The sequence below is a fragment of the Mustela nivalis genome (assembly GCF_964662115.1).
Source record: "Mustela nivalis genome assembly, chromosome: 13".
Classification (NCBI taxonomy): domain Eukaryota; kingdom Metazoa; phylum Chordata; class Mammalia; order Carnivora; family Mustelidae; genus Mustela; species Mustela nivalis.
The window spans coordinates 85,811,432-85,831,709 of NC_139032.1; the positions used below are offsets into that span (position 1 = coordinate 85,811,432).

The 20,278-nt window shown below is 41.7% G+C and overlaps 1 protein-coding gene across 2 annotated transcripts in view; it reads left to right on the forward strand.

The window, feature by feature from the left end:
- The window catches only part of STXBP1 (syntaxin binding protein 1), a 73,453-nt gene that overhangs the window by 2,092 nt on the left and 51,083 nt on the right, over positions 1-20,278 (forward strand). The window lies entirely within an intron of this gene.

Sequence of the window (20,278 nt, forward strand, 5' to 3'; positions counted from 1 at the left end):
TATTCTATATACACCATTTCCTTCCAGTAGTCTTTTTAAAGGGTTTTGAAATATGAATGTTGTGTTACATGTTACATTCTTTCAGATGTTATATTTGAATATTGTGCTTTTAAAATGAAAACCTTAAGTGTTATAGAAATAAGTTTTTGCATCCTTTTGCCAGCACCCCTGTTGATGTGTTAGCTCTTTAATGCCCTCCTCCCCTGCCTTTTTAGAAGCCATCATAAGGGGTTGAAAAAAATGCAAAACAGTTAAAATTTATTTTCTGAAATAAAGCAAGACCACTGCTTATGGAAAGCAAATCAGTTTTACATAAAATTGGTCAATGTGTAAAGAGCATCTGTTCTGATAACGTTTGAGTTATATATAAATTTTTGGAAAAAATATTATTGCAATTCCTTGTCAGTGACACAGGTTAATTTTGGCTCCTAATTCTGGACAGGGTTTCTAGTTATTCCTTTGTGTCTCTAAAAATGAAAGTATAATAAAGAATTTTTTAACCAACACGCACCAGTTTAAATGCCCTCTATGCAGCCTGGTCTTCCCAACCTAAATCAACACCTGATAGTCACTGTTGATTGTATTTCCTGAAATTAACTGAAACGATCTTGTTCAGGTTTGTTTTGTTTTTGTAGTTGTTTTTGTTTCTGTTTGTTTTTTGTCGTTCTTTCTTTCTTTCTTTTTGTTATTTCTTTGATGGTTTCATCCACTTGAATGAGAATAAGGTCTTTATGTGGTATGTTCACCACTGTACTCCTTGCTAAGAACAGTGTCTGATTCTGTCAGCCATCGGTAAATACTTACTGAATGTCAATGAATGAAGCATACAATGGAAAGGAAGATAAATTAGTTTTTGGCTACTTGTCACATCTTTCTGAGCAGACTTTTATAGTGGCAGTAGATACCGACACAACAGAATTTGAGGAGGTAGGCCACCTTTAAGCTATTCATCCAGCAATGTTTGTCCACAACTTGCTAGGAACTATGGGAGACTAAGATGTGGGACACTCATGCTGTTGTGATAGATGCAGACAATCCTGGGGGGCTTTCTGTGTTACTCCCAAGTTTTCCCTGTCCCCCGCCCCCCCCCCCCACCGCTTCCCCCACACTGGATAAACTCAGTGTATTGTATGTCTTTTTGTTGTTAGTCTTGCCCAGCTAGACCAGAAGTTCCTTTGGGGAGAGCAGAACCTTGTCTTATCCTTTTGTCTATGCTTAGTATGTGAATTAGTGCTTGGGACTCAGTAGTTGTTGAATGAGTGACTTAATCTTTATACATAGCAATTCAGAGAATGGGCTCTTGAAATTAGACTACCTGGGATAAAATTCTGATTCACCACGTACTGACCACGTGACTTTGGCAAATAAGGGAATCTTTTTGTGCCTCAGTTTCTTAACTATGATATGAGTAATGATAGCACCTACCTTGCGGGGTTCTATGAGGGTTATAAGAGATAGCGTATCACTTAGCACTGTTCCTAGCATACAGTAAATTCAGTAAATATTATCATCATGAAAAGATCCACGAAAAGGGTTAGTAAGTGTTAGAGGATTTTGAGCACAAGATAGACTAGTTCTGTCCTGTGGGGCCAGAGTTTGGGGGGAGAAAGGAGTTTCAGATAAATTTCCTGAAACGGGCACATGGGTGGCTCAGTCGGTTAAGTGTCTGCCTTTGGCTCAGATGATCCCAGGGTCCTGGGATTGAGCCCTGGCATCTGCAGCATTGGGTGTCCCTGCTCAGTGGGGAGCCTGCTTCTCCCTCTCCCTCTGCTCCTCCTCCCACCCTGCTTGTGCTCTCTCTCTCAAATAAATAAATACATTATTTTAAAATATTTTTCTTTCTTTTTTTTTTTTTTTAAGAATTTATTTATTTATTTGACAGAGAGAGACACAGTAAGAGAAGGAACACAAGCGGGGGGTGGGGTGGGAAAGGGAGAAACAGGCTTCCCATTTAGTAAGGAGCCTGATGTGGGGCTTGATCCCAGGACCCTGGAATCGTGACCTGAGTCAAAGGCGGATATTTATTGATCACCCAGGGCGCCCCTAAAAAAATTTCTTGACAGAGGTGCAAATGAACTGGGAAATGGGAGAATCGGCCTGAAGAACCGATGGACAAGTTGCATTCTGACCCAATTTCTGTTTCCAGTTCTACCCTTTATCTTTCCCCTTTTTTCTTTATTTCTATAAAATCTATTTGTTTTCTGGTCTCTGCAAAGAGATTGTAAGGGAAAGGAGGATTTCGTTTTCTGGGCATTTTATATCTATTTTATGTTAATAGATGACATTTCAATTTGTAAATCCATGTTGTAATCCAGAGTCTTTCTGTTCCCAGAAGTTTTGTCAGTATATTACAACGATGTGAGGAGTTCAAAATGTACTATTTGTCTTTCTCGTTGTTTCCTAGCTGCTAGCAATTTCTCCTCATGTTTGTTTGTAGGAATCACATTCCTCTGGAAAAGAATGCAGTTTCGATTTTCACATCAAGTACATACCTTTTTCCAATGGGGCCATGATTCATAGGATGTGTCAGAAATTGAGAGGACACCTAGACAGAAGCAGTCTTCATTCATTCATTTTTTTTAAAAGATTTTATTTATTTATTTGATAGAGATCACAAGTAGGCAGAGCGGCAGGCAGAGAGAGAGGGGGAAACAGGCTACCCGCTGAGCAGAGAGCCCGATGCAGGGCTCGATCCCAGGATCCTAAGATCATGACTGGAGCCGAAGGCAGAGGCTTAACCCACTGAGCCACCCAGGCGCCCCGTCTTCATTCATTCTTGCACTTCCTTTTTTTCTGTAGAAACTTCAATTAGCATACAAATAATAAGTATTTTTTGCAATATATTACATACATATATTTTTTCCAGTTTTAAAATCTAGGTGTAATTTGCATACAACAAAATTCACCCTTTAAAAATGAACAGCACTTCATGTTTCAGCCATTACATACAGTCATGTGACCACCACCGTCCCCAAAATACAGCACAGTATCATGACCTCCTTAAATTCCCTTGTGCTGCCCTTTCTAGTCAACCTCTACTTCCACCCCCAGCCCCGGACAAACACTGAGGTGTTTTCTGTCCCTATAGTTTTGCCTCTCCCAGAATGTCACATTGCTAGAATCATAAAATATGTAGCTTTTTAAATATGACCTCTTTAACCTTAGTATAATGTGCTCGAGAGTCACCATGTGACATGTGTCTGTAGTTTGTTCCTTCTTATTGTTGATTGCTGTTCTTTTGTGTGGACACATCTGGCTTATTACTTTGCCAGCTGAAGGACATTTGGACAATTGCAAATGCTTCTGTAAGAGTTCGCACAGGTTTCTATGTGACCAGATCACTTGGATATGTAAATACCTAAGAGTGGAATTAATGGGTCATCTGATAAGATGATAAGAAGCTGTTAAATTGGGGTCCTAAGTACTATACCATTTTACATTCCTACCAACATTCCTTGTTAGTACATGGTTATATGTTTTTTTTTTTTAAAGAATTTATTTATTTATTTGACAGAGAGAAAGATCACAAGTAGACAGAGAGGCAGGCAGAGAGAGAGGGGGAAGCAGGCTCCCCGCTGAGCAGAGAGCCCGATGCGGGGCTTGATCCCAGGACCCTGAGATCATGACCTGAGCGAAAGCAGAGGCTTAACCCACTGAGCCACCCAGGCGCCCCATGGTTATATGTTTTTAAAATTTTAGCCCTTCTGGGGTACTGGGGCTCAAGTTGGTTAAGCATCCAACTCTCTCTCTCTTTTTTTTTTAAAGGGTTTCTTCTTTTTTTTTTTTTTAAGATTTTATTTATTTATTTGACGACAGATCACAAGTAGGCAGAGAGGCAGGCAAAGAGAGAGGGGGAAGCAGACTCCATGCTGAGCAGAGAGCCTGATGCGGGGCTTGATCTCAGGACCCTGAGATCATGACCCTAGCCGAAGGCAGAGGCTTTAACCCACTGAGCCACCCAGGCACCCCAAGCATCCAACTCTTGATCTCAGCTCAATTCTTTTATTTCAGAGTTGTGAATTCAGCTTGGCACTGATCTCCACACTGGGTGTGGAGCCTACTAAGAAAGAAGGAGAGAAAGGGGGGAAGGAGGGAGGGAGAAGGAAGAAAGAGAAAGCCATTCTGATGGGTATTGGTATGATTGTTTTATTTTTATTTTTTTTTTATTTTATTATTATTATTTTTTAAAGATTTTATTTATTTATCAGAGAGAGAGAGGGGGAGAGAGCGAGCACAGGCAGACAGAATGGCAGGCAGAGGCAGAGGGAGAAGCAGGCTCCCTGCTGAGCAAGGAGTCCGATGCGGGACTCGATCCCAGGACGCTGGGATCATGACCTGAGCCGAAGGCAGCTGCTCAACCAACTGAGCCACCCAGGCGTCCCTATTTTTTAAAAATATTTATTTATGAGAGAGAGAGAGAGAGAGAAGCCTACTCCCTGCTGAGCAGGAAGCTCCACCCAGGGCTTAATCCCAGGAGCCTGGAATCATGACCCGAGCTGAAGGCAGATGCTTAACCCACTGAGCCACCCAGGTGCCCCTGTATGATGGTTTTAATTTGTCTTTTGCTAATGACTGATGATGATGAGAAGCATATTTTCATGTATTTAGCATCATCTGTGTATCTTTGGTGAAATGTCCAAATGTTTTGTATATTTTTCATTGGGTTATTTTTTTATGATTGAGTTTTGAGAGGTATATATATATATATACATACATACATACATATATATATATGTATATATATATATTTTTTAAGATTTTATTTATTTATAAAGATCACAAGTGATTACTTGTGACAGAGATCACAAGTAGGCAGAGAGGCAGGCAGAGAGAGAGGGGGAAGCAGGCTCTCTGTCGAGCAGAGGGCCCGATGTGGGGCTCGATCCCAGGATCCTGGGACCATGACCTGAGCTGAAGGCAGAGGCTCTAACCCACTGAGCCACCCAAGCGCCCCAGGTCTTTATATATTCTGGGTGCAAGTCCTTTATCAGTTATATGATTTACAAATCTTTTCTCACAGTTGTGTCTCGTCTCTTCATTCTATGAACAGTATTTCTCAGAGAAGTTTTAGTTTATCAATTTCTTCTTTTATAGATTGTGTTTTTGGTAGCCTAAGAAATCCTTGCCCAGCCTAAATTCACAAAGATTTTTTGTTTTATAAATTTTCTGTGTTTTTTTCTAGCAGTATTATCGTTTTAGGCCTTATACTTAATCTTTGATCCATTTTGAGTTAATTTTTGTGTATTTTTTCAGGAGGTTCATTTGTGTGTGTGTGAATTTTTTTTTGTATGTGGGTGTCTAGTTGTCCTAGCCCCATTTATTGAAAAGACTATCCCTTTTCCATTGAATTGTCTTTGTTCTTTGTTGAAAATCAGTTGGTCATATATGGGTGGGTCCATTTCTGGACTCAGTGTTCTGTTTCACTGATCTGTATGTATGCTTTCACCAAAATCCACTCTGTGCCAATTACTGTAGCTTTAAAGTAACACTGGAAACCAGGTATTGTGAGTTCTCCAACTTTTGTTCCTTTTTTTCATAATCGTTTTGGTTCTTTTGGTTCATTTGCTTTTCCATATAAATTATAGAATCATCAGCATATCTATTTCTATTTTAAAAAATCTTTCTGGGATTTTGGTTGGAATTGTGTCGGATCTATAGATCAGTTTGGGAAGAATTGATATTTTAACAAATTTACTTTCAATCTTTTAGTTTCTTAGGTATATTACAATGTGGAAATCACAATTTTTCACTTCACAAATAAGGGAGCAGTGCTATGAAGAGAATTATATATAGTTTAGCAAAGTTGCAAAATACAAAGTCAGTTTACAAAAATCTATATAGAGGGACTCCTGGGTGGCTCATTCGGTTAAGCCACTGCCTTTGGGTCATGTTGTGATTCCAGGGTCCTGGGATCAAGTCCTGCATTGGGCTCCTTGTTTGGCAGGGAGCCTGCTTCTCTCTCCACCTCTGCCTGCTTGTGCGCTCTCTCACTCTCTCTCTCTCTCTCTGACAAATAAATAAATAAATAAATAATCCTAAAAAAAATCTATATAGAAATTGAAATTTTAAATAGTATTATTGCCAATAGAATGAAAAAAATGAGATATTTAGTATCAATCTAATGGAATATGTTCTAGATCTATATGCTGAAAGGTATAAAACATTGATGAAAGAAATCAAAGAAGGCTTAAATAAATGAAGTGATATACCATATTCATGGAATAGAAGACTTATGTTACATTTAATTTTTTTAAACAGGTTTTTTTTTTTTTTAAGATTTTATTTATTTATTTGACAGAGAGAGATCACAAGTAGGCAGAGAGGCAGGCAGAGAGAGAGGAGGAAGCAGGCTCCCCGCTGAGCAGAGAGCCCAATGCGGGACTCGATCCCAGGACCCCGAGATCATGACCTGAGCCGAAGGCAGCGGCTTAACCCACTGAGCCACCCAGGCGCCCCTAAACAGGTCTTTTCAATTCACTTGGGTAGATACCTGGGAATAAAATTACTGGGTCATATGGTAACTATGTTTAACTGTTTGAGGAAAGAGTTACCATTTCCTTTCCCAGAGTGGCTGCAGCAGGTTCCCACAGCAGCGCATAAGGATTCCAATTTCATAACATCCTTGCCAATACTTGTTGTTATTCACCTTTTTTCTTATAGCCATCCTGTTGGGTATGAAGTGGTATTCCATTGTGGTTTTGATTTGCAATTCCCTGATGGCTAGTGATAAGCATTTTTTTCATGTGCTTCTTGGGCCATTTGTATATCTTCTTTGAAAAGATGTCTACACATGTCCTTTGCCCATTTTTATTAATTAATTCATTCACTTAGTATTTTTATTTTGGGGGGGGCTGAGGGAGAGGGAGAGAGAAAATCTTAAGCAGGCTCCATACCCAGTGTGGAGCCCCATGCAAGACTTGATCTCACAATCCTGATATCATGACCTGAGCCAAAATCAAGAGTTGGACACTTAACTGGCTGAGCCACCCAGGTGTCCCTCCTTTGCCCCCCCCCTTTTTTAAAGATTTTATTTATTTATTTGAGAGAGAGTGAGTGAGAGAGAGAAGGAGCAGGGGGACGAGCAGAGGGAGAAGGAGATGCAGACTCCCCACTAAACAGAAACTGATATGGACCTTGATCCTAGGACCCTGGGATCATGACTTGAGTCAAAGCAGATGCCCAACCAACTGAGCCACCCAGGCACCCTCCTTTGCCTATTTTTATTTTTATTTTTTTTTAAAGATTTTTTTTATTTATTTGACAGAGAGAGATCACAAGTAGGCAGAAAGAGAGAGGAAGAAGCAGGCTCCCCGCTGAGCAGAGAGCCGGGCGCGGGACTCGATCCCAGGACCCTGAGATCATGACCCAAGCCGAAGGCAGCGGCTCAACCCACTGAGCCACCCAGGCGCCCCCCTATTTTTATTTTTAAATTAGGTTGTTAAAATTCCATTTCTAATCTATGTCTTATTTTCATTTGAAGTTATTATTTTTACTCTACTGTAAAAGTGGAAAGCTTCAATTAATGATAAGTGTGTACTTAAATCTAACCAGTTTATCTATTTCATTAATCTTCTGCCTTTTATCTTTTTTTCTGTATACTTTTGATTAAAAACAACTTTTTCTTAGGGCACCTGTGTGGCTCAGTCGGTTTAGCGTTGGTCAGCCCAGGTCATGATCTCAGGTCCTGGGATTGGTCCTGGGACTGGCCTGTGTCAGGCTTCCCACTCAGCAGGGAGTCTGTTTCTCCCTTTCCCTCTGCCACTACCCTCCTCGTGCTCTCTCCCTCTCAAATAAATAATGTCTTTAAAAAAAAAAAAAAGCACAACTTTTTCTTGTAGTGGTAGTGATTCTGTCCTTTTAGACAATTCATTTAAAATTTAAAAGTTGGGGCACCTGGGTGGCTCGGTCATTAAGCATCTGCCTTTGGCTCAGGTCATAATCCCAGGGTCCTGGGATTGAGTACCTGCATCAAGCTCCCTGCTCAGCAGGAAGCCTGCTTCTCCCCCTTCCACTCCCCCTGATTTTGAAGTTACAATTGCTGAGTGGTCCCATTATGTATTTATTCCTAGTTTATTATTTAAAAGTATCATATTTTGGGCGCCTGGGTGGTTCAGTGGGTTAAGCCGCTGCCTTCGGCGGCTCAGGTCATGATCTCAGGGTCCTGGGATCGAGTCCCGCATCGGGCTCTCTGCTCGGCAGGGAGCCTGCTTCCCTCTCTCTCTCTCTCTGCCTGCCTCTCCATCTACTTGTGATTTCTCTCTGTCAAATAAATAAATAAAAAATCTTTAAAAAAAAAAAAAAAAAGAGGTCATGATCTCAGAGTCCTGGGATCGAGTCCCGCATCGGGCTCTCTGCTCAGCGGAGAGCCTGCTTTTCTCTCTCTCTCTGCCTGCCTCTCCATCTACTTGTGTGATTTCTCTCTGTCAAATAAATAAATAAAATCTTTAAAAAAAAAAAGTATCATATTTTGAAAAATCCTTATTTAGGGGCACCTGGGTGTCTTAGTCATTTGAGTACCTGACTTGATTTCCACTTAGGTCATGATCTCAGGGTTCTGGGATTGAGCCTTGAGTGAGGCTCCCAGCTCAGCACACAGTCTGTTTGAGAGTCTTTCTCTCTCCACCCACCCCCGCCCCTCCCATGACCTGTATACACAGGTGTGCTGTCTCTCTTAGATAAATAAATATATACATACATACATTAAACCTTAAAAAAAAAAAAAAAACCAAAAACCTCTTGGTGTGCTTAACTGGGTGCTTGGGTGGCACAGTCAGTTAGGTGTCCAGCTCTTGGTTAGCTGAAGTGGTAATCTCAGGGTTGTGGGATCCAGCCCTGCATTGGGCTCTACCCTTAGCATGGAATCTGATTAAGATTCTCTTTCCCTCTGCTCCTCCTCTTTATCTAATATAAATACATACGTACATACATACATATATATATATTTGAAAACCTCCTTATTTATTTATTTACTTGCCAATTATTTATTGATATTATATTATGTTATATTTTATTTTTAGTAAGCTCCATGCCCAACATGGGGCTTCAACTCATCACTCCAAGAGTCACATGCTTTACTGACTGAGCCAGCCAGGCACCCCTAAACTCCTCACTTTTTTAAAAAAAGGATTCTAACTTAGTTGTGTTACAGATAGTACAAAAAATAGCACAATTGTGGTAAGAATCGCAAAGAAATGGTACAGGACACTATGAACACAGGGAGGGCTGGCTTAAGTCAGGAAAGCTTAGAGAAAGCTTCCCTGGGGAAGTGATATTCGAACGACTTCCGTTTAGTTCCACCTTACCAAGAGTTTGTTTTTTAAATCAGTATTAACTGCTTTTTCAGTTTCTTTTGAAATGATCATATAGTTTCTCTTATCTAATCTATTAATGTAATCTAATTAATTATAATATTGGATATCGTTGCTTTTCTGGAACAAACTTGACTTTGTTGTCATGTATTATCCTTTTCCTGTATTGTTAAATTCTACCTACTGTTGTTGCATCTATATTTATTAATATTGGAGCCCTCTGACCGTACTTTGATCATTTCAATTATATTCCCATCTCAGGGCTCAGTGTTTGTTGTTCCCTATGTCTGAAATAGGCTTGTTCCCTTAATTCCTTTAATTTCTGGCCAAATGCCACCTTACTAGTGAGATCTTCTTTGACTACTTTATATAAAATAGAAACTTCCCTCCAGAATTTCCTATCCCCTCCTTACTATGCTGAACTGTCACTCTCTGACATTTCTTACTCACTTGTCATTCCTGCTTTCACCAGCCAAATGTAAGCTGTATGAGAGCACAGACTATTTTGTTCACTGCAGTGTCCCTAGCACCGAGAAGAGTACTGGTACATAGTAGGCACTCAATACATACTTGAAATGAACAACTGAAAACCATATTTTACATGTGTATATTTTTTCTCTCTTTTTAATCTTTTTCAGATCTTTTGTATCAGAATTTTTTTTCATTAAATGAAATGGGATGTTTCCCATCTTTCTGTATATTTCAGAATAGGTGAAATAACAGGGGCGCCTGGGTGGCTCAGTGGGTTAATCCGCTGCCTTCGGCTCGGGTCATGATCTCGGGGTCCTGGGATCGAGTCCCGCGTCGGGCTCTCTGCTCAGCAGGGAGCCTGCTTCCATCTCTCTCTCTCTCTCTGCCTGCCTCTCCACCTACTTGTGATCTCTCGCTATCAAATAAATAAATAAAATCTTAAAAAAAAAAAAAAAGAATAGGTGAAATAACATAAGAATTCCCTTCCTTAAATGTCAGAAGTGATTTATCCTTAAAAGTATTTGAATTTGTTGCTTTTTGAGGAGAGAGGATAAATATTTGATTAATTTGCTTATCCAAATGGTCTACTTTTTAGTTAATTTTGGCCATTTGTATTTTCCTATAAAACAGGCCTTTCAACTTAAAAATTTTAAATTTATTAACCTTGAATTAAGTTTGTTAATTTAGACAATATCTTTTATATTAGTTGTTATGATCCTCTTTCTCATTTTACCCTGTTTGTGCTATTATTTTCATGGAAATATGTGCTAGAGACTTATCTATTTTCATTCTTTTTAACTTTTATTTATTTTTTAAAATTTATTTTAGAAAGAAGAGAGATCGAGCACGTGCAAGCACACACACACACACAGGGGAGGGGCAGAGGGAAAGGGAGAGGGAAAATTTATCAGATTCCCCACTGAGCATAGAGCCCCACTCTGTGCTCAATCCTAGGATCCTGAGATCATGACCTGAGCTGAAACCAAGAGTCAGATACTTGATGACCATGCCACCCAGGTGCCTCTTAATTGTCTTTTTTATTTTTATTTTTGTAATTAATTTATTTAAAGATTTTATTTGAGGGGCACTTGGGTGACTTAGTGGCTTAAGCCTCTGCCTTTGGCTCAGGTCATGGTCTTAGGGTCCTGGGATCAAGCCCCACATTGGGCTCTCTGCTCGGTGGGGAGCCTGCTTCCCCCTCTCTCTCTGCCTGCCTCTCTGCCTACTTATGATCTCTCTCTCTCTGTCAAATAAATAAAATCTTTTAAAAAGATTTATTTGAGGGAGAGAGAGAGGAAGAGAGAGGGAGAATGAGCAGGGTAGGGGCAGAAAGAGAGAGAGAAGCAGACTCCTCACTGAGCAGGGAGCCTGATGTAGGGCCTGATCTCTGGACCCTGGGATTATGCATGACCTGAGCTGAAGGCAGATGCTTAACCAACTGAGCCACACAGATACCCCCTTTGTCTTTTTTTTTTTTTTTTAAGTTTTTCCTTCTATTTTATGTGCATGTGTGTTCTTATCCTAATTTCTTGAATCAAATGATTGGTTAATTTTTTTCCTCACAAAGTATCAAAAGATATGAATTTTCATCTGAGTACAGCTTTGGCTTGCCGTTTTAAAAATTTGTTTATTTTAGAGCACTCAAGGTGGGGAAGACAGACGGGGAGAGAGAGAACTTTAAGCAAGCTCCACGCCCAGCATGGAGCCCTGTATGGGGATTCTAGATCTCACCACCCTGAGATCATGACCTGAGCTGAAATCAAGAGTCAGAGACTTAACTGACTGAGCCATCCAGGTGTGCTCCCCCTCTCTTTTTTAGTAGTTTAAATTGGGGCAAAATTCCCATAAGAGGTGGTTTGGGGCTCAGGTAACATGTGTTACCCATCAGATATAAGAGAGCATGTATCTGCCACGGGATCCAAAAAGGACTGATTGAATGTGCACTAAATGCGTTTCCCTCTGGCTTTTTTGGCATGCAGCACCTCTGAGACAAATACGTGTTTCATAGCTAATGGAGTATCTTTTTTTTAGTGGAGTAGGCAGGTCAAATTTTATAGTCATCACCAGCAATTCAATAGCCATAAAAGTTGAACCCTGGTCCCATGACTCATGTATATGAGAAATGCTTGGAGAAACCCTAGCTTGATCTCTGATTACTTCAGCCAGTTAGTTGCTACCGGGCAGGGCTGTTCCTACCATTAAAGTTAGGGCAAGTTGACTTCATGTGAATTTCATCAAGTGAGAGTTTTACTTACCTCTTCCTTCCTTCCTTCCTTCCTTATTTATTTATTTATTTATTTAAAATCCACGAGAAGCAGTATTGGGTAAGTGGACAAAATTCTGGACCAGAAGTCAGAACATCCCCCTGACTGTTCCAGTTCTCACGTTTAGTGGTTAGGTGACCTGGACATCTTATTAAACCTTTTAAATTAGGAATGCTGATCTCAGCATCACCCAATTCTTTCAAGGCTTACATTAAATAATATTAAAAAAATTGCTTGGAAGAAAATAAAGAATCACTATAAGGGGTTATTACCCCCTTACAGATATAATTACAGAGATTAGTTTATTGCTAAAGTTTAGTGAATAAGTTATTAGAAGAGTCAAGGAAATGAATCACTGTGCTTTGGATAGACACAGGATATAATCACCACTAGACGACGGCTAGCTGTTGTCCATTCTGATGCCCCTTAGGAGAGTTTGCATTGCTTAAAACAAAGCAGTTTGCTTTTGATATACACTGATCTGGTCTTAATCTTAATCTGTGTCTCTGGGGCTCTGAAGCAGGAGTAATTACTGGTGGCTCAAATTGCAAGCTCTTGGAGGACAGATTTCCTTTTTTTTCCTGTTTCTCATATGCCACTGATATTTCATTTTACTTATTTATTTATTATTTATGTGTTTATTTTTAAGTAAACTCTATATCCAGTGTGGGGCTCAAACTAACAATCCGAAGATCAAGAGTCTCATGCTGTTAAAAAAAAAAAAAAATAAGTTTGTCTCATGCTGTACCAGCCAAGCCAGCCAGATGCCCCATGATGTTTCACTTTAAATCTCTGCTAATTGTTTGGCCTAAGAACTGACCTTGCAGGAAGTAGATGAGATAATAAGTATTTATCACACTAGGAAAACCTATTTCATTCTTGGAAACAGCAACAACAACAAAATTAGAGAGAGATGGAGAAAAACAAACAAATTTTAAAAAATTCCTGGAGCCTAGCTGTGAAGATACAGATTTGAATCAGACTCACCGGCAGTCACTGCTTGTTGGAGGATTTCTGAGATGTCAGAGAAACCCCAACCATAAATCACAGCTTGTTTCCATTTTTGCATGCCTTAGAGGGTTCTGGGACCAATTGTTTTCATTCATTCAGCCAGTATTTATCCAGTCTCCTCTGTGCCAGCAGCTGTGGTAAGGGCAGCAGCTACACTGGTGTAGAAGTAGATCTATTCTAGTGGGATTCAGACAGGCAGTGTAGCACATCGTGGTGAGTGCCGTGAGAGGCGCACAATCATGTGATGATACTGGAGCACATGGGGAAGCCTCCAACAAGGCCTGGGGAATGAAGGAGGCTGAGGGAGACCTGGAGGGCGAGAGGAGTTAGCCAGGAAAAGGATGGTGTTAGTGGGGCCCAGGGGAGAGTCAGTCAAGTAGGTGAATGTCCCAGCTCAGCAAGAGCATGAGAAAGAGAAGTTCAATGTGCTAGGAGCTGTGGGGTGAGGGAGCATGCAGAGAGAAGTTGGAGGGGTGCTTGGGGCTTTCTTATCCTTGTGAAGGACTTTTATCTTTATTCCAGGAGCAGTAGAACACCACTGAAGGTTTTAAGTCAGGGAGATGGGTTAAAATTTAGGGGGTGCCTGGCTGGCTCAGTGGGTAGACTATCTGCCTCTTGATCTCAGGGTCATGAGTTCAGGCCCCACATAAAAAAAAAGAAGAATTTAGTTTAGAAAGATCTCTAGTTGCTGCATGGAGTCTGGTGGGAGGGAAGGATACTGAGGGGGCTCAGAGGATGGCATTAGGAAGCCCCTGTCGTGCCCGGGCTCAAGACAGTTGAGGTGAGTGTGGTGAGCTCTGCCAGGGATGGAGAAGTAGCAGTGGCTGGAGAGAAGATTGACATGAAGGAGGCTGTGGAGGTAGAAGGGTCAGGCCATCGTGATTGCTTGGATGTGCAGGAGGAAAAGGAGCTGGGAAAGAGTCCATTTAATGGCTCCGGCAGCCCGTTGGAAGATTGTGCCATTCACTGAGATTTGAAAGGAGAAGAAACAGGTTTGCAGATGTGCCCAGAAGGTCTGGACTGGAGATTTGGACTGGAGCGTCATCAGGCACCGAAGCTGTGGGGCAGATCAGATCACAGAGAAGAGGGCCCCAGTTTCCCCCCACGGGATGCCAACATCTCAGATGGACATAGGGAGAGTCGCCAGCAGCCTTGAGAGTGAGAGACAGGAAGGTGAATCTAGCAGAACAGTGTCTGTGATTTTGTGACTCACAGGACCTATTGTCAAACTGTCTGAAAGCAACTTGAGCCGGCAACCAGGACTCCTCATTTAAGAGTGAGTCTTTGCTCTCTAAGCTGGGAGGCTTGGCACTTGGGTACTTTTCCAGAGTTTTTCTGTGTCAACCCATGTCTGTATGAACTTCATTGTTCAGGATTATTTTGAGGAGGAAATGAGGATATAGTTGTAAAGCTCTGAGGATTTGGGATTTATACTGTGTCAAGATGGCATCAGAGTGTAGTAGAATCTCGGCTCTGGGAGCAATCTTAGAAGTGCCTAGTCCAGACGCCCACCAGAGCAGGAAGTCAGATTATACTAACTAGTCTGTTGGATGAAACATGGTGGCAGGTTTTTTTCCCTTCTCAGTGGCTGTTGGGGCCAGAGTATTATTTTCATGTCTGTGCCACTGCAGATTTTCGCAGTGACAGGTATAAGCCACTCGCAGTGTTACAATGGTGAGGGAGGAAAGGCTACTTATACCGAGCTTAGGTGTAGCTCAGGACTTTCCAGTTGATTCTAATCCTGTCACAGATGATCCTCATGAACTTCCTTTAATGGTGGTAGGAACAAAGCCGCCTCTGTTTGGCAGCTAAGGGGGAAAAGGCTTTTAGGCTGAGGTGGTTTTCAGAGCCCCCATCGCTGTGACACAGCGATGCAGACCTTGGCCCCTTCTCTCATAGTTCCCTTTTCTCCTATCTTCTTGAGCACTGGTGCACCTAGGAGAGGAAGGAGAGGCCGCTCACTGGTCTCCAGACACATCGATATTGTTAGGACTAGTTGCTAGGGATTTGAGGAAAATAAAAACATTGCAGCTGAGCAAGAGTCGCCCTCTGTTCACTCCACACGCTAGACGTTCCACAGTAGACAACGGTGAGGCAGACCCCTTAAAAATCACTCGGCCTATAGACCTAAACATGTTTTGGGTAAAAGTTCTTCAGGATTTTAAGATGAGGCAATCATGTGCTGCTGAGAATTTCGTTTGCTTTCCCTCAGATAATCCTAGGGTGAGTTATCTTGAACTTGACTGTTTCGGTTGTGTGGTGGGGTGTCTCTCCCTCTGTGTCGCCTCACCCCTCCTATTTATCCTTTAAGGAACTTTGAAATTCACGTTAAACTAATAACTTTTTTTCAGGTTTTAACTGAGACTGAAGGATCTGGTAAGGTTCTCATACAGTGGTAATACCCATTCTTTCCCTGCCCCCAATCTTGTTAAAAATGTCTAACATACTGAAAAGTTGAAAGAACAGTATTATAGCACCTACTTGCCTTCTAAGTTTTAGAATCTGTTTTGGAATCTAAAACTATAGATCTAACGATTGTTAATCTCTTGCTATCTTTGTTTTTATCTCTCTTTTTACTGAAGAGTTAGAGTTAGGGGTTCGACATCGCAAAAGAAAAAATAGTGAACTTGAAGATGTAGGAACAAAAACTATCCAGAGTGAAACATAGAAAAAAGACTGAAGAGAAAACAAAAAGCATCAGTGAGCTGTAGGACAACTTCAAAGAGCCCAGTGTATATAATTGGAGTTCCTGAAGGAGAGAAGAATTGGGGCGGGGTGTGGGGAGGATGGTGTGCAGAAACAGTATTTGAGGAAATATTGGCTAGACTCTTTCCAAATTTGATGAAAACTAGAAACTCTCAGATCCCAAGAAGTTCAGAGAACCCCAAGCATAAGCAACACGAAGAACTCTCTAGCAAGGCACGTCATCACCAAATTGCTTAAAAGCAGTTATAAAAAGAAATTCTTTAATTAACCAGAGAGAAAAGACACATTATATACAGGGCAGAGATAAAGATGGTGCAGGTTTCTTGCCAGGAACAATGTAAGCGAAAAACCAGTAGAGCAGTAACTTTGAAGGACTGAGAGATACAAAATATTAACCTAGAATGCTAAGCCCCAGAGAATATACTGTATCCTTCAGTAACAAAGCAAAACAAACACTTTCAGACATTTAAAAACAAAAGAGTTGAAAGAATTTATCAGCCTCAGACCTGCCCTACAGGAAATGATGCCACAGGGGAACCTGCGTCTATACAATCGGCTGCCATGACCGAGCGGGTAGAACATAAAGCCACAGTTTTGCTGAGACTGGGATGTCTTGCCTCTAGTGCAGCACTGTTACTCTGGACCTTCGTCTCTTCGCCAGCCTCCCGGGACTTTTTTCACCTCCCTTGTTTTTTAATTAATTGATTGATTAATCAACTAATTAACTAATGAAAGTAATCTCTGCATTCAGTGTGGGCTTCAGACTCAATGACTCCAGAAGCAGGAGTCTCACGCTCTCCTGACTGAGTTACCCAGGTGCCCCACCTCGTTCGTTTGGCCTCATCCATCTGTATTTCATGTCTTCCTTTCTTGGTTTACTCGCTCCTGTTTTGGTGGAGCTCACCTCCCAGGAGCTTCTGGAAGAAGGGAGTAGTTTTTTGGAGACCTTCTGTGTCAGAAAATATCTTTATTTTACTCTCAATCTTTTGTTTTTTTTTAAGATTTTATTTTTTATTTATTTGACAGAGAGAGAGAAATCACAAGTAGGCAAAGAGGCAGGCAGAGAGAAGAGGGGAGGAAGCAGGCTCCCCGCGGAGCAGAGAGCCCGACATGGGGCTCGATCCCAGGACCCTGGGATCATGACCCGAGCCGAAGGCAGAGGCTTTAACCCACTGAGCCACCCAGGCGCCCCTACTCTCAATCTTTTTTTTAAAGATTTTATTTAGTTATTTGACAGAGAGAGACACAGCAGGAGAGGGAACACAAGCAGGGGGAGTGGGAGAGGGAGAGGGAGAAGCAGGCTTCCTGCTGAGAGGGGAGCCCGATGCGGGGCTTGATCCCAGGACCCTGGGACCATGACCTGAGCCGAAGGCAGACGCTTAATGACTGGGCCATCCAGGTGCCCCTATTTTACTCTCATTCTTAACTGATAGTTTGGAGGAGCATAGAATTTTATGTTGGAAATTGATTTCCTTCAGAATTTTGAAGGCTGCTCCATTGTTGACTTGTTTCCATTTTGCCTTTGAGAAGTGTGAAGGCATTTGATTCCTGATCCTTTAGTATATGTCTCATATCTTCCCCTCTGAAACTGCCACTCTGTCCTCAGTGTTCTGGACTTTCACAGTGATTTACTGTGGTGTATGTCTGTCCCTACTCACTGTGCTGGATGAGGGTCAGAAAACATTTTCTTTAAAAGGTCACATAGTCATACTTTGTTTTTTTGTTGTACATATATAATCTCTACCATACCTTCCCTTTTTTCCACCCTTTTAAAAGTGTGAAAGCTTAAGGTCTATACAAAAACACTGCAGATTGAATTTGGCCCACAGGCCCTAGTTTGCTGACCCTTGTGCTAGACATTCAGTGGGCCTTGCCATCTGGCAACTTATGCCATTTACTACTAGGAACATTTTAAAATAATTTCACAGGGGCGCTTGGGTGTCTCGGTTAAACATCCAACTCTTGGTTATGACTCAGGTTATGATCTCAGGGTCATGAGATCAAGTTCCTAGTTGGGCTCTGTACTCAGCACGGAGTCCGCTGAAAATTCTCTCTCTCCCTCTCCCTCTGCCCCTCCCCACCTCTCTCTCTCTCTCTCTTCAAAATAACATAAATAAATAAATAAAATCTTAAAAAAAAATTTCACGATGATTTCTTCTCCTGAGTTTTCTTTTTATGGAATTAGTACAATTTAGATGTTGAACCTCTTGAGCTGCTCTTCCAATTTTCTTATCTTTTCCCTTGTTTATCCCTTTGACTCTGCTGTGTGTTCCAGATTTCCTCAACTTTATCTTCCAACCCTTCTATTTAATTTTAAATTTCTGCTGTCATGTTCTTTAAACATTTCTAATAGCTCATTTTAAATTTTCTTGTAGCCTTCTATTCTTGTTCCATGGATGTGGCATCTTCCTTTATGTCTCTCTCTTTAAAAATAAAAAAGCATCTGCGTAGTCTGTTTCTCTGGTTTTGTTGTTATTTTGGTTTCTGTTTTCCACATAGGAACTTTCTCTTAGATGCATGGCAAACCTTCTCTGGCTGCTTGTGATTAAGATGAGAGACTTAAATGCTAATTGGAGCTCTGGCCTGTGGATGGAGCTGAAGTAGGTGGGCTCTTTGTTGGGGAATCCCCAATGTCAGGGTCTCTGGATTTTTCTTCTTGGGCTTGATTCCCCAGAGAAGTCTGTCTCCTGCATGGGAGGTAAAGGTCTGGCTACCAGAATTCTGGGAGCTGAGTGGATGAAGAGGGCCAGAGGTATGGAGGGTAGTTCTCAACAATCTGTACACATGGTCATTCAGTCCCTCTGTTTTCAGTATTAGACTCAGGCTCTGAGCTGTGCCTGTGTCTCACAGTCCCGGAACCCTGTACAGTCTACACTCTCTGGAGAGGAAACGTTCAGTGTTCTGCCATGCTGGGAGAAGGACAGTCACCCAGTAATGGAAAGTGGTAGAACGGATCTAGGATATAACTGTTGCCCAAATACCTTTCTACCAACATGCCTTATACTCGCCACCCCCACACACATTCTTTTAAGTTCCAGAGGTACCTGGTGCTTCCAGTTCCTGAAACTGTGGAGGATTCTTCTATGTGCATTTGGTTGGTTTTCAGTGTTCCCTAGTGCTGGCTTAGGATTCCAGTTCGGATGGATTCAGCTTTCCTAGGCTTGCTAAGTCACTTATCACACATCTACTGTAGAAAATAAGACTTTATCATTTATAAGAACTGTATTCTAGGAAGGAAGGAGGGGAGTGGCCAGCAGCCAGAAGCTGGAGACCACCACACCCTAGATTCTGAATATAACAAAATGACGGGCTCTTTTGCCCCCCCCCCCCGCCCCTTTCTTGCTGAGAGGACAACAAACCAACTCTAAGTTGTAGTAAGCAGCAGCATCTTTTCTATGTGGTCTAGAAGACAGGCTTGAGGAAAGCACCCACCCTGCATATTCAGTGAAAGTTGGTGCCAACTCAGCTGCTTCTGGATGTTCAGTCTTTCTTCCTGGAGCCCCAGCTTCTTCCTGTGTTTGATCCTGGGCCCAAGCCCCTGGAGGATGTTTTCTTTTCCTGGTATATATTGTAACCAGTTACATGGTTTTGGGAAAAGGAAGCAGCCCTCCTGGAATTAGACCTTTTTATGTGTTGGGGTCTGGGAGTGGTTATGGGAGAAGCATTTCCTTCTTCTGGAAGCTTCCCTGAGACTTTTGTCTCCCATCAGTTTGACACCTCTACAATAGTTGAATTGTTGGTTTCAGAAGGAGCTTGAGCTTGCGGCCTTGCCATGCTGTGTAAGATTAAGTATTTTTTAACATCTTAAACCTGACTATCCGAAGCAGGTTAAGTCTTAGAACAGATTGGGCTAGTGAGAATCTTGGACTTGAAAATAAGATAATTCCTACCACCACTCTCACAGACAAGTCACTTATCGCTCTTGGGTTTTTGTTTTTTTTTTTAAAGATTTTATTTATCTGCTTGAGAGAGACATAGCGAGAGAGGGAACACAAGCAGGGGGAGTGGGAGAGGGAGAAGCAGGCTTCCTGCCAAACAGGAAGCTTGATGTAGGGCTCAATCCTAGGACCCTGGGATTATGACCTGAGCTGAAGGCAGATGCTTAACGACTGAGCCACCTAGGCGCCCCTGGATTCATTTTCTTTATAATGGACTGGATCAGGGTTTCTCAGCCTTAGCACTATTGACATTTTGGGCTATATGATCCTGTGCTTTGGAGGATGTTTGACAGCATCCCTGACCTCTCCACACCGGATGCCTGTAGCATCCTCCAGTAATAGCAGTCAGAAATGTCTCCAGATGTTGCTGAATGTCCTGCCTGGGGGGTCATAATCACTCCCCCACTGAAAACCACAGGGCTGGATCTTTTGTCTGTTCTGGGTTTCTGGGATTGTATGAAACATCCCATTCTTTCTCCCTTTTTCCAAAGTGTATTTTCTCTAATTGTTAGTACTTAATGGGAGGAAAACTCCCACCTAAGTCAGGAAATGAGATTTGAAGCCATTAAATCCTGCACCT